At 44.7% G+C, this 13143-nt stretch overlaps 1 protein-coding gene across 1 annotated transcript in view; it reads left to right on the plus strand.

The window, feature by feature from the left end:
• Positions 1-12121: 12121 nt before the first annotated feature.
• The window catches only part of LOC8041022, a 104549-nt gene continuing 103527 nt past the window's right edge, over positions 12122-13143 (plus strand). Inside the window, exon 1 of the mRNA XM_029981799.3 lies at positions 12122-12672. The gene's annotated coding sequence lies outside the window, so the exon portion shown is untranslated. The remainder of the gene's footprint in view (positions 12673-13143) is intronic.

Raw genomic sequence — 13143 nt, forward strand, 5'->3', positions numbered from 1 at the left:
CCCCACTTTTATCCGTTACTACACTGAGGGCGAGGTGCTTGCGCATCAACGATCATCACGAGCCATTGCCACTCACGCAATTTGTTGCGCCATTCTGAGTGCATGTCGGTTAGACGGTAGATAAGCGAGGCAAAGCCCATTTTCACATGGACCAGCCCCGAGTTGATGGATGCGATTGATGTAAGAGCATTGCAGGCTGGGCCAGCTGGCGGACGAGCACGAGGCACTGCGGTTTTCGCTGGCACACCGACCTACGTGTCCAGTCTTCAATGCCCAGTCGCCGTTTTATGCCGAGATATCCTTTCCAGGCTTCGCTGCCTCCATATTTTATCTCAGTGATTCTTATGAGCTCTCCATGGACACGATCGCGTTTCTTTAGAGTAGTGCTTCCCTCAAACTAGACATCAAACCACGCGCTCTCGCCGCTGCGCTATAGATTTCATAGCACTGTGCATAACTTGTGTGGTGTGATCTAAAGTAAGCCGGGTAGCTTCCACGGATCGCATGGATGTGTGGTCTGCGTGTGTTGTCAAAAAAACTCGCGTTGGAGGTGGGACAAAGCAGAGAGAGAAGCTTAAAGCGGGACGAAGCAGAAAGAGAAGCTCAGAGTTGGACGAAGCAGAGAGGAAAGCTCAAAGTGAGACAAAGCAGAAAGAGAAGCTCAAAGTGGGACAAAACAGAGAGAGAAGCTCAAAGTTGGATATAGCAGACAGAGAAGCTTAAAGGCGGACAAAGTAGAAAGAGAAGCTCAAAGTGGGACAAAGCAGAAAAAGAAGTTTAACGTTTGACACAGCGGAGAGAAAAGCTCAAAGCGGGACAAAGCAGAGAGAGAAGCTCAAAGTGGGACAAAGCAGAGAGAGAAGCTCAAAGTGGGACAAAGCAGAGAGAAAAGCTCAAAGTGAGACAAAGCAGAGAGAGAAGCTCAAAGTTGGACAAAACAGAGAGAGAAGCTCAAAGTTGGATATAGCAGACAGAGAAGCTTAAAGGCGGACAAAGTAGAAAGAGAAGCTCAAAGTGGGACAAAGCAGAAAAAGAAGTTTAAAGTTTGACAAAGCAGAGAGAAAATCTCAAAGCGGGACAAAGCAGAGAGAGAAGCTCAAAGTGGGACAAAGCAGAGAGAAAAGCTCAAAGCGGGACAAAGCAGAGAGAAAAGCTCAAAGTGAGACAAAGCAGAGAGAGAAGCTCAAAGTGGGACAAAACAGAGAGAGAAGCTCAAAGTTGGATATAGCAGGCAGAGAAGCTTAAAGGCGGACAAAGTAGAAAGAGAAGCTCAAAGTGGGACAAAGCAGAAAAAGAAGTTTAAAGTTTGACAAAGCAGAGAGAAAAGCTCAAAGCGGGACAAAGCAGAGAGAAGCTCAAAGTGGGACAAAGCAGAGAGAGAAGCTCAAAGTTGGAAGAGCAGAGAAAGAACCTTAAAGTTGGACAAAGCAGAAAAAAATTGCTCAAAGTTGGACAAAACAGAGAGAAAAGCTTAAAGTTGGACAAAGCAGAAAGACAAGCTCAAAGTTGGACAAAGCAGAGAGAAAAGCTCAAATTTGAACAAAGCAGAAAAAAAGCTCAAAGTGAGACAAGGCAGAGAGAGAAGTTCAAAGTGGGACAAAGCAGAGAGAAGTTCAAAGTGGGACAAAGCATAGAGAGAAGCTCGAAGTGGGACAAAGCAGAGAGAGAAGCTCGACGTGGGACAAAACAGAGAGAGAAGCTCAATGTTGGATAAAGCAGACAGAGAAGCTTAAAGAGGGACAAAGCAGAGAGAGAGAAGCTCAAAGTGAGACACAGCAGAGGGAGAAGCTTAAAGTTAGACAAAGCAGAGAGAGAGAAGCTTAAAGTTAGACAAAGCAGAAAGAGAAGCTCAAAGTTGGACAAAGCAGAGAGAAAAGCTCAAAGTTGGACAAAGCAGAAAGACAAGCTCAAAGTTGGACAAAGCAGAGAGAAAAGCTCAAAGTTGGACAAAGCAGAAAGACAAGCTCAAAGTTGGACAAAGTAGAAAGAAAAGTTCAAAGTGGGACAAAGCAGAGAGAGAAGCTCGAAGTGGGACAAAGCAGAGAGAGAAGCTCGACGTAGGACAAAACAGAGAGAGAAGCTCAATGTTGGATAAAGCAGACAGAGAAGCTTAAAGAGGGACAAAGCAGAAAGAGAAGCTCAAAGTGAGACACAGCAGAGGGAGAAGCTTAAAGTTAGACAAAGCAGAGAGAGAGAAGCTTAAAATTAGACAAAGCAGAAAGAGAAGCTCAAAGTTGGACAAAGCAGAGAGAAAAGCTCAAAGTTGGACAAAGCAGAAAGACAAGTTCAAAGTTGGACAAAGTAGAAAGAAAAGTTCAAAGTGGGACAAAGCACAGAGAGAAGCTCGAAGTGGGACAAAGCAGAGAGAGAAGCTCGACGTGGGACAAAACAGAGAGAGAAGCTCAATGTTGGATAAAGCAGACAGAGAAGGTTAGAGGGACAAAGCAGAAAGAGAAGCTCAAAGTGAGACACAGCAGAGGGAGAAGCTTAAAGTTAGACAAAGCAGAGAGAGAGAAGCTTAAAGTTAGACAAAGCAGAAAGAGAAGCTCAGAGTTGGACAAAGCAGAGAGAAAAGCTCAAAGTTGGACAAAGCAGAAAGACAAGCTCAAAGTTGGACAAAGTAGAAAGAAAAGTTCAAAGTGGGACAAAGCACAGAGAGAAGCTCGAAGTGGGACAAAGCAGAGAGAGAAGCTCGACGTGGGACAAAACAGAGAGAGAAGCTCAATGTTGGATAAAGCAGGCAGAGAAGCTTAAAGAGGGACAAAGCAGAAAGAGAAGCTCAAAGTGAGACACAGCAGAGGGAGAAGCTTAAAGTTAGACAAAGCAGAGAGAGAGAAGCTTAAAGTTAGACAAAGCAGAAAGAGAAGCTCAAAGTTGGACAAAGCAGAGAGAAAAGCTCAAAGTTGGACAAAGCAGAAAGACAAGCTCAAAGTTGGACAAAGTAGAAAGAAAAGTTCAAAGTGGGACAAAGCAGAGAGAGAAGCTCGAAGTGGGACAAAGCAGAGAGAGAAGCTCGACGTGGGACAAAACAGAGAGAGAAGCTCAATGTTGGATAAAGCAGACAGAGAAGCTTAAAGAGGGACAAAGCAGAAAGAGAAGCTCAAAGTGAGACACAGCAGAGGGAGAAGCTTAAAGTTAGACAAAGCAGAGAGAGAGAAGCTTAAAGTTAGACAAAGCAGAAAGAGAAGCTCAAAGTTGGACAAAGCAGAGAGAAAAGCTCAAAGTTGGACAAAGCAGAAAGACAAGCTCAAAGTTGGACAAAGTAGAAAAAAAAGTTCAAAGTGGGACAAAGCAGAGAGAGAAGCTCGAAGTGGGACAAAGCAGAGAGAGAAGCTCGACGTGGGACAAAACAGAGAGAGAAGCTCAATGTTGGATAAAGCAGACAGAGAAGCTTAAAGAGGGACAAAGCAGAAAGAGAAGCTCAAAGTGAGACACAGCAGAGGGAGAAGCTTAAAGTTAGACAAAGCAGAGAGAGAGAAGCTTAAAGTTAGACAAAGCAGAAAGAGAAGCTCAAAGTTGGACAAAGCAGAGAGAAAAGCTCAAAGCTGGACAAAGCAGAAAGACAAGCTCAAAGTTGGAGAAAGTAGAAAGAAAAGTTCAAAGCGGGACAAAGCAGAGAGAGAAGCTCGAAGTGGGACAAAGCAGAGAGAGAAGCTCGACGTGGGACAAAACAGAGAGAGAAGCTCAATGTTGGATAAAGCAGACAGAGAAGCTTGAAGAGGGACAAAGCAGAAAGAGAAGCTCAAAGTGAGACACAGCAGAGGGAGAAGCTTAAAGTTAGACAAAGCAGAGAGAGAGAAGCTTAAAGTTAGACAAAGCAGAAAGAGAAGCTCAAGGTTGGACAAAGCAGAGAGAAAAGCTCAAAGTTGGACAAAGCAGAAAGACAAGCTCAAAGTTGGACAAAGTAGAAAGAAAAGTTCAAAGTGGGACAAAGCAGAGAGAGAAGCTCGAAGTGGGACAAAGCAGAGAGAGAAGCTCGACGTGGGACAAAACAGAGAGAGAAGCTCAATGTTGGATAAAGCAGACAGAGAAGCTTAAAGAGGGACAAAGCAGAAAGAGAAGCTCAAAGTGAGACACAGCAGAGGGAGAAGCTTAAAGTTAGACAAAGCAGAGAGAGAGAAGCTTAAAGTTAGACAAAGCAGAAAGAGAAGCTCAAAGTTGGACAAAGCAGAGAGAAAAGCTCAAAGTTGGACAAAGCAGAAAGACAAGCTCAAAGTTGGACAAAGTAGAAAGAAAAGTTCAAAGTGGGACAAAGCACAGAGAGAAGCTCGAAGCAGGACAAAGCAGAGAGTGAAGCTCGACGTGGGACAAAACAGAGAGAGAAGCTCAATGTTGGATAAAGCAGACAGAGAAGCTTAAAGAGGGACAAAGCAGAAAGAGAAGCTCAAAGTGAGACACAGCAGAGGGAGAAGCTTAAAGTTAGACAAAGCAGAGAGAGAGAAGCTTAAAGTTAGACAAAGCAGAAAGAGAAGCTCAAAGTTGGACAAAGCAGAGAGAAAAGCTCAAAGTTGGACAAAGCAGAAAGACAAGCTCAAAGTTGGACAATTTAGAAAGAAAAGTTCAAAGTGGGACAAAGCAGAGAGAGGAGCTCAAAGTTGGACAAAGCAGACAGAGAAGCTTAAAGTGGGACAAAGTAGAAAGAAAAGCTCAAAGTGGGACAAAGCAGAAAGAGAAGCTCAAACTTGGACAAAGCAGAGAGAAAAGCTGAAAGTGGGACAATGCGGAGAGAGAAGTTCAAAGTGGGGCAAAGCAGAGAGAGAAGCTCAAAGTTGGACAAAGCAAGAAAGAAGCTTAAAGTTGGACAAAGCAGAAAGAGAAGCTCAAAGTTGGGCAAAGCAGAGAGAAAAGCTTAAAGGGGGACAAAGCAGAAAGAAAAGCTCAAAGTGGGACAAAGCAGAGAGAGAGGTTCAAAGTGGGACAAAGCAGAGAGAGAGAATTTCAAAGTGGGACAAAGCAGAGAGAGAAGCTCAAAATTGGACAAAGCAGACAGAGAAGCGTAAAGTGGGACAAAGCAGAAAAAGAAGCTCAAAGTGGGACAAAGCAGAAAGAGAAGATCAAAGTTGGACAAAGCAGAGAGAAAAGCTCAAAGTTGGACAAAGCAGAGAGCGAAGCTCAAAGTGGGACAAAGCAGAGAGAGAAGCTCAACATTGGACAAAGCAGAGGGAGAAGCATAAAGTTGGACAAAAAACTCAAAGTTGGACAAAGCAGAGAGAAAAGCTCAAAGTTTGACAAAGCAGAAAGAGAAGCTCAAAGTTGGAAGAGCAGAGAAAGCACCTTAAAGTTGGACAAAGCAGAAAAAAAATTGCTCAAAGTTGGACAAAACAGAGAGAAAACCTTAAAGTTGGACAAAGCAGAAAGACAAGCTCAAAGTTGGACAAAGCAGAGAAAAAAGCTCAAATTTGGACGAAGCAGAAAGAAAGCTCAAAGTGAGACAAGGCAGAGAGAGAAGTTCAAAGTGGGACAAAGCAGAGAGAAGTTCAAAGTGGGACAAAGCACAGAGAGAAGCTCGAAGTGGGACAAAGCAGAGAGAGAACCTTAAAGTTGGACAAAGCAGAAAAAAATTGCTCAAAGTTGGACAAAACCGAGAGAAAAGCTTAGTTGGACAAAGCAGAAAGACAAGCTGAAAGTTGGACAAAGCAGAGAGAAAAGCTCAAATTTGGACAAAGCAGAAAAAAAGCTCAAAGTGAGACAAGGCAGAGAGAGAAGTTCAAAGTGGCACAAAGCAGAGAGAAGTTCAAAGTGGGACAAAGCACAGAGAAAAGCTCGAAGTGGGACAAAGCAGAGAGAGGAGCTCGACGTGGGACAAAACAGAGAGAGAAGCTCAATGTTGGATAAAGCAGACAGAGAAGCTTAAAGGAGGACCAGCAGAAATATTCTTCCGCCTGGCGGAAAGTCCTCCTCGCCCTCTTTCTTCCTTTTATTGTAGCACGACGAGGCGAGGGGAAAGGTCCCCTTCTGCGCCGGCTTCTTCTGAGAGGATAAGCCGAGAAAATCCCCATTCTGAGCGACGGGCGATGGGTGCAGCGACGGGCGATGGGTGAAGCTACCTGTAAGTCACGAGGTCGCTGCTGCTGCCGCAGCAGCGACCTCGTGACTTACAGGTAGCTTCAGCTCCTATCGCGTAATCTGCCCCATTTTTTGGCGCTCACCAGGCCTAGCCCCTCGGGTGTAGGTTTTACGGGGCTGCAAGGCTGCGCCCGCGCAATCACCGAATTTGAGTTGTCGAAGGTCTTCGGTTTAGCCCGTGGCAAAGTAAACGCATACTTGAGAGCTGCGATTCATAACCGCACCCATTGAAGGAACGTTTCATAGATATTTTCGGTTGATCAAGGAGCTCAAAACACATGCGCGAGGTGTGGTGACTTGAATATGTAAGGATGACTTACATCTTCACAAAACATTCCACCGTCAAAAAAAAACAAAAAAACGGCTTATCACGCTCAAACCTGCCTCAAACTAGGATCGATGGAAAATAAAACGATGTACCAGGCACGGGCACCTTCTAGAAGGTCTCTGTTTTCTAGCAGCGAGCACAAATTATTGGAGAACTTTAGCAGACTATGTTTTCAGGCCACGCTTTATTTAGCGGGAGCTCGCGCTGCCACTTCGATGCATTCTCTGAAGCGCGCGGCTGAAGTGGCAGCGGGCCTTTGAAAACGATATACTAAAATGCCCTGTTGTATGCCTAACTCGCAGAACATGATGGCCAGCAAAATGTATGAAATTCATATTTACACATTCCCAACAACCACCTGGCGTGAGAGGCATCAAGGGTGGATGTCAATTTTAGAATGTTTTAGGGGGTCGCTTTTAGCCGCTTAGATAACCGTACGGTCCGTACCCTACAACGAAATGTAAGAGACTCGCTGTTTACATTCTTCATCGAGTGCGGCTATGGAGCGGAAAAGACAATATTAAAACCCTTTTTGGCGAGTCTAGCGTGTCGTGTTGTGGTTCAACGTTGCTTGTATTGGTACCATAGCACGGGCCGCCACTTTGAAGTATTTGTGGTGTCTCAAAGAAACTAAAGCAAAAGCAGACAATTTTTTTTAACGTGACACAAAATTATATTTAACATTGTAGAAATCTTTTAGGTACCCTACGCCACGCAGTTAGCACAAACAAACTATCGCCGGTGTTTCCCACTTTTTTTTCTTCTTAGAAGTGAATGATGTTTAGGAAACTGTTAATGCGAGTATCCAACCTAAGCGGTAGATTTTAGTGCGAGTCGATACATTGCTGGGGAAAATAGCAAAAAGCGCCGATGTCGTGTTTGCGCTAACAGTGTCGCGTAATGTACGCATACCGCTGCACAATCAACGCTAACGGAGTGAATCAGTAAATTTGGTGGCCCCCCAAAAAAGTGGTGTGATTTTGTTTTGTTTTTATGGTTGAAAGGTTGTTATTTTTATACAAGCAATTCGGTAAAGAGTGCTTCCATTGGGCACCAACTTACGAGGCATCAATTTGTTCTTATACACTAAATTCTGCATGGGCCTTGCGTAAAAATGTCAATATTGCGTTCGTGCTAGCTGTTTCACGCACAGTAAGAAGACCACTTCATTGCTCAAACATTTAAACTAGGCCTTTCTTACGCCAAATAAACATTTTGCGAGTACACTCTATTACGGGTGGTTCATAAAATAACCTACGTTGTTTATTTGGAGGAAAGGAAGTAGTGGTGAGGGGAGGCGGAATTGAATACAAAAGATGACTCTAGGGAATCTCGAACTCTGTAAATATTGCGCACAGCCTATAATTCTGAGTTAATTACTTCACGTTTGCTTTGTCTGTTTCAGAATTTGTTAACAGTCGCGCTAAAGGCCAAGATGAGCGACAAGTCAGATTCCCCTGTTTACTTGAGCAAGAAGCGTATGCGAGAGGGGGAAGGGGGGGGGGGGGGAGGGGGAACTGAAAAAGAATACGAGTGTAACCGTAGCAATCTCCGACCAAGCCTGAACCATGCACACTTTTTCTGAAACCGCGGAGCTGACTGCTTTGGACGATTTGATAAAGCAAGCCAAAGCCGTTAATAAGTGTGACTCGTTGTCAGCTGTGATAATCAAGGCGCTAAGACGATTCCTTGAAACCTTTCATCTATTAAAACAAATTGTGCAATAAATCCATTGCCATATTATGCTTGCGCTGATCTTGGAGCGGTATGCGTGCATTACGTGGCACTGTTAGCCCGAACGCGACATCGGCGCTTTTTACTATTTCTGCCAGCAACAGGTATTTTCTAGCACTGAGCTCTGCCACTTAGGCTGGATAATTCCATATCAGTTTTCTAAACATCATTCACTTTTAAGAAAACAAAATTAGAAAGACCGGCGATAGTTTGTCCGTGCTGTGTGGCAGTATACCTAATATGTCTTTTGCAATGACAAATTACAAACGCGTTTCATGTCAAAAAAAGATCGGCTACATTTTTTTTTTTTTAAATTTTTTATTTTTTTATTTTTAATGCTTCAAAACTACTTCAAAGGGGCAGCATGTGCTATAGCACCGATTTGAGCAACATTGAATTATAACACGACACGCTTCGATAGCCGCACTCACTAAAGAATGCTCTCAGAAAGGTTATAGCTTATATATTGTTGTAGGGTACGGTTATCCAAGAACTAAAGACGATCCACTAAAACTTTTTAGTATCGACACACACCATTGCTGCCTTCTCACCTCATGTGGTTGTTGGGATGCGTAATAAATGTCATCTACATTCGTTGGCCATCATGTAGTGTGAGATACGCACACAATAATTTGTGCTCGCTGCTAGAAAACAGAGACCTTATACAAGATGCTCGCGCCCCGGTATATCGTTTTCTTTTTCTTCGATCCCAATCTGAGGCAGGTTTGAGCGTGATAAGCCGTTTTTTTGAAGGTGGAATGTTTTGTGAAGATGTAAGTCATCCTTACATATTCAAGTCACCACACCTCGCGCATGTGTTTTGAGCTCCTTGATCAACCGAAAATTTCTATGAAACGTTCCTTCAATGGGTGCGGGGATGCATCGCAGCTATCAAGTATGCGTTTATTTTGCCACGGGCTAAACTAAAGAACTTCGACAGCTCAAATTCGGTGACTGCGAGGGCGCAGCCTTGCAGCTCCGTGAAACCTACACCTGAGGTGCTAGGCTTGGCGAGAGCCAAAAAATAAAGCAGATTACATAATAGGAGTTGAAGATACCCGTAAGTCACGAGGTCGCTGCTGCCGCACCCATCGTCCGTCGCTCAGAAAGGGGATTTTCTCGGCTTATCCTCTCAGAAGAAGCCGGCGCAAAAGGGGACTTTTCCCTTCGCCTCGCCGTGCTACAATACAAGAAGAAAGAGGGCGAGGAGGACTTTCCGCCAGGCGGAAGAATATTTCTGCTGGTCCCTCTTTAAAGAGGAACAAAGCAGAAAGAGAAGCTCAAAGTGAGACACAGCAGAGGGAGAAGCTTAAAGTTAGACAAAGCAGAGAGAGAGAAGCTTAAAGTTAGACAAAGCAGAAAGAGAAGCTCAAAGTTGGACAAAGCAGAGAGAAAAGCTCAAAGTTGGACAAAGCAGAAAGACAAGCTCAAAGTTGGACAATTTAGAAAGAAAAGTTCAAGGTGGGACAAAGCAGAGAGAGAAGCTCAAAGTTGGACAAAGCAGACAGAGAAGCTTAAAGTGGGACAAAGTAGAAAGAAAAGCTCAAAGTGGGACAAAGCAGAAAGAGAAGCTCAAACTTGGACAAAGCAGAGAGAAAAGCTGAAAGTGGGACAAAGCGGAGAGAGAAGTTCAAAGTGGGGCAAAGCAGAGAGAGAAACTCAAAGTTAGACAAAGCAAGAAAGAAGCTTAAAGTTGGACAAAGCAGAAAGAGAAGCTCAAAGTTGGACAAAGCAGAGAGAAAAGCTTAAAGGGGGACAAAGCAGAAAGAAAAGCTCAAAGTGGGACAAAGCAGAGAGAGAGGTTCAAAGTGGGACAAAGCAGAGAGAGAGAATTTCAAAGTGGGACAAAGCAGAGAGAGAAGCTCAAAATTGGACAAAGCAGACAGAGAAGCGTAAAGTGGGACAAAGCAGAAAAAGAAGCTCAAAGTGGGACAAAGCAGAAAGAGAAGATCAAAGTTGGACAAAGCAGAGAGAAAAGCTCAAAGTTGGACAAAGCAGAGAGCGAAACTCAAAGTGGGACAAAGCAGAGAGAGAAGCTCAACATTGGATAAAGCAGAGGGAGAAGCATAAAGTTGGACAAAAAAACTCAAAGTTGCACAAAGCAGAGAGAAAAGCTCAAAGTTGAACAAAGCAGAATGAGAAGCTCAAAGTTGCCCAAAGCAGAAAGAAAAGCTCAAAGTACGACAAAGCAGAGAGAAGTTCAAAGTGGGACAAAGCAAAGAGAGAGAAGCTCAAAGTTGGACAAAGCAGACAGAGAAGCTCAAAGTGGGACAAGGCAGAAAGAGACGTTTAAAGTGGGAGAAAGCAGAAAGAGAAGCTCAAAGTTGGACAAAGCAGAGAGACGCTCAACTTGGGACAATGAAGAGAGAGAAGCTCAATGTTGGACAAAGCAGACAGAGAAGCTTAAAATTGGACAAAGCAGGGAGAAAGGCTCAAAGTTGGACAAAGCCGAAAGATCAAAGTTGGACAAAGCAGAGAGAAAAGCTCAAAGTTGGACAAAGCAGAGAAAGAAGCTCAAAGGTGGACAAAGCAGAAAGAGAAGCTCAATGTGGGACAAAGCAGAAAGAGAAGCTCAGTTGGACAAAGCAGAGAGAGAAGCTCAAAGTGGGACAAAGCAGAGAAAAGCTTAGTTTGACAAAGCAGAGAGAAAAGCTCAGTTGGACAAAGCAGAGAGAAAAGCTCAGAGTGGGACAAAGCAGAGAGAGAAGCTCAAAGTTGGACAAAGCAGAGAGGAGCTCGAAGTGGGACAAAGAAGAAAGAGAAGCTCAAAGCTGGACAAAGCAGACAGAGAAGCTTAAAGTGGGACAAAGCAGAAAGAGAAGCTCAATGTGGGACAAAGCAGAAAGAGAAGCTCAAAGTTGAACAAAGCAAAGAGAGAAGCTCAAAGTTGAACAGAGCAGGGAGAGAAGCTCAAAGTGGGACAAAGAAGAGAGAAAAGCTCAAAGTTGGACAAAACCGACAAAAAAGCTTGAAGTGGGGCAAAGCAGAAAGAGAAGCTCAAAATTGGATAAAGCAGAGAGAAAATCTCAAAGTGGGACAAAGCACAGAGAAGCTCAAAGTTGGACAAAGCAAAGAGAGAAGCTCAAAGTTTGACAGTGCAGGGAGAGAAGCTCGAAGTGGGATAAAGCAGAGAGAGAAGCTCAAAGTGGGACAAAGCAGAGAGACGCTCAACTTGGGACAACGAAGAGAGGGAAGCTCAACGTGGGACAAAGCCGAGGAGGTTAGAACTACTAGGAGGGGGCACGTTGCAATATTGGTGAAGCCTAGACATAAAAAGTTTAAACGATATTGTGTCCAGCGTGACCGCAGATCTCTCTGGCGATTGGTGCGCGTGACATGTCACGTGCGAGATGGATGGTTGATTGTAGGAGGATTCCTTGCAGGCTTGCGCGCGCTCAGTACGGTAGGTTTTATCAGATCGAAGGCTAGCTGCGTTCACGTGATGTGGACATGTTCGGCTGATAAGTGAGGAGAGTAAGGAGGAAAATGAGAAAGAGGCGAGGCGTCAAGGGAGCATGGCTTGTGGGGGCTACGCGGCTGACGTCATGCCCTCTCCTACCCTTCTATTCTCCATGGACAAAGAAGTCGATCAAACCTCTTAAAGGTTCACTTAAAAAAAAAAAAAAAACGTTTTTTAGCAGTTTAGTTGGTGTCGAAAAATAAATTTTGCAAGAAAAAAAGTTTTTAGAGCAATATTGACGGCACGAGGCTCAATTTAGTTGGTAGTCACCTCATTTGCACTTGTTTTCGCTCTTTGCATTTCGGGCGCGTGGAGGAGGGGTGGATCTGCTTGACTATCACGTTGAGGTGGAGAGAGCGTATGACCATCTCGTTGAGGTGGAAAGAGAGTGTGACCATTCTGTGACTTCACGGAATTTGCGGGCATAATTTAACATAAATCTTGCACCGTCAATATTGCTCTAAATTTTTTTTTCGCGTAAAATTATTTTTGTTACACGCGTGTCCCTACAAGACTGTTTAAATTTGTTGTCTCTTTTCAGCGGCTATATAAAGCTGCATTCACACTGCTCATACAACATACAAAAAACAGTGTTCTCTGCAGACACGATAACAGAAATGTGTGCACACACGCCTCATGCATGTTCGAAGGATGTCCGCTTCATACATTCTTCGAACGCGTCTGAAGACATTTTTTTGTGTGTGACCATTTGTGACTGTCATACAAGCAAGAACCTCAGACAATGTCCGTCTTTTGTATGACGTTGTTGAGCGCAGCGCCACGAACCCGTCGCGGTGTCTGCTCGCATCACGCTCAAACGCATCCGCAGTCTCTCCATCTCCCCACTCTACTTCTCCACACCGCGAGCCGGTGCGCGTCCTCCTCGCCGGTTCCCCCCTCCCCCAACAGGTGTGCGTGGCAAGAGTCAAGCGAGCGGCGAAGCACGAGCAGGCACAAGTTGCCTCGTTGTGGTTTGGTGCGCGCGCCGGATTACGCCGTCGTCGTCCTCCCGTCGTCAACACCGGGACCGTCCCGGATTTGTAGCGACGTGCGAAGCCAGGATAAAAGGAGACACCGACACCCGGTGAGTACCTCTTACAAATTAGAAGACCCCTCGATGACGACCGCTCGCCGACCAGCGAACAAAGCTCGCTCGATCGGGTCTGTTCTGCTCGGATCTAGCCGACGACCACCAGCCCATTCAAACTTGTACGTGGGCGACTTGGCCGGGCATCATCAACTTCTGTCTCAGTTTGCGCGAGTGGGCGAACTTTGGAGTGCATGACGGCTGTGCCGCCGACTGATACCATGGGGCCTGAATGCTGAAGTTTGTCGAGCTTAAGCTGTCTTTTTTTTTCCCTTGATTTTTTCTTAACAACGCTGACAGACAGGCAGGGGATTGGGCTTCATGAAACGAAGATACGAAAGGGTTGCTTCTTGTACGTGTGTCCGCATTTGTTTTTGTTGTTTCCGTTAGGCTCATTTCTGTGTTCAATAAGACTATAACGTAGAACAGCCCCATTATATAATTGCTCATACAGCGAACATAGAGGTA

The sequence above is a fragment of the Ixodes scapularis genome, unplaced genomic scaffold (assembly GCF_016920785.2).
Source record: "Ixodes scapularis isolate PalLabHiFi unplaced genomic scaffold, ASM1692078v2 PGA_scaffold1__304_contigs__length_218370807, whole genome shotgun sequence".
Classification (NCBI taxonomy): Eukaryota; Metazoa; Arthropoda; class Arachnida; order Ixodida; family Ixodidae; genus Ixodes; species Ixodes scapularis.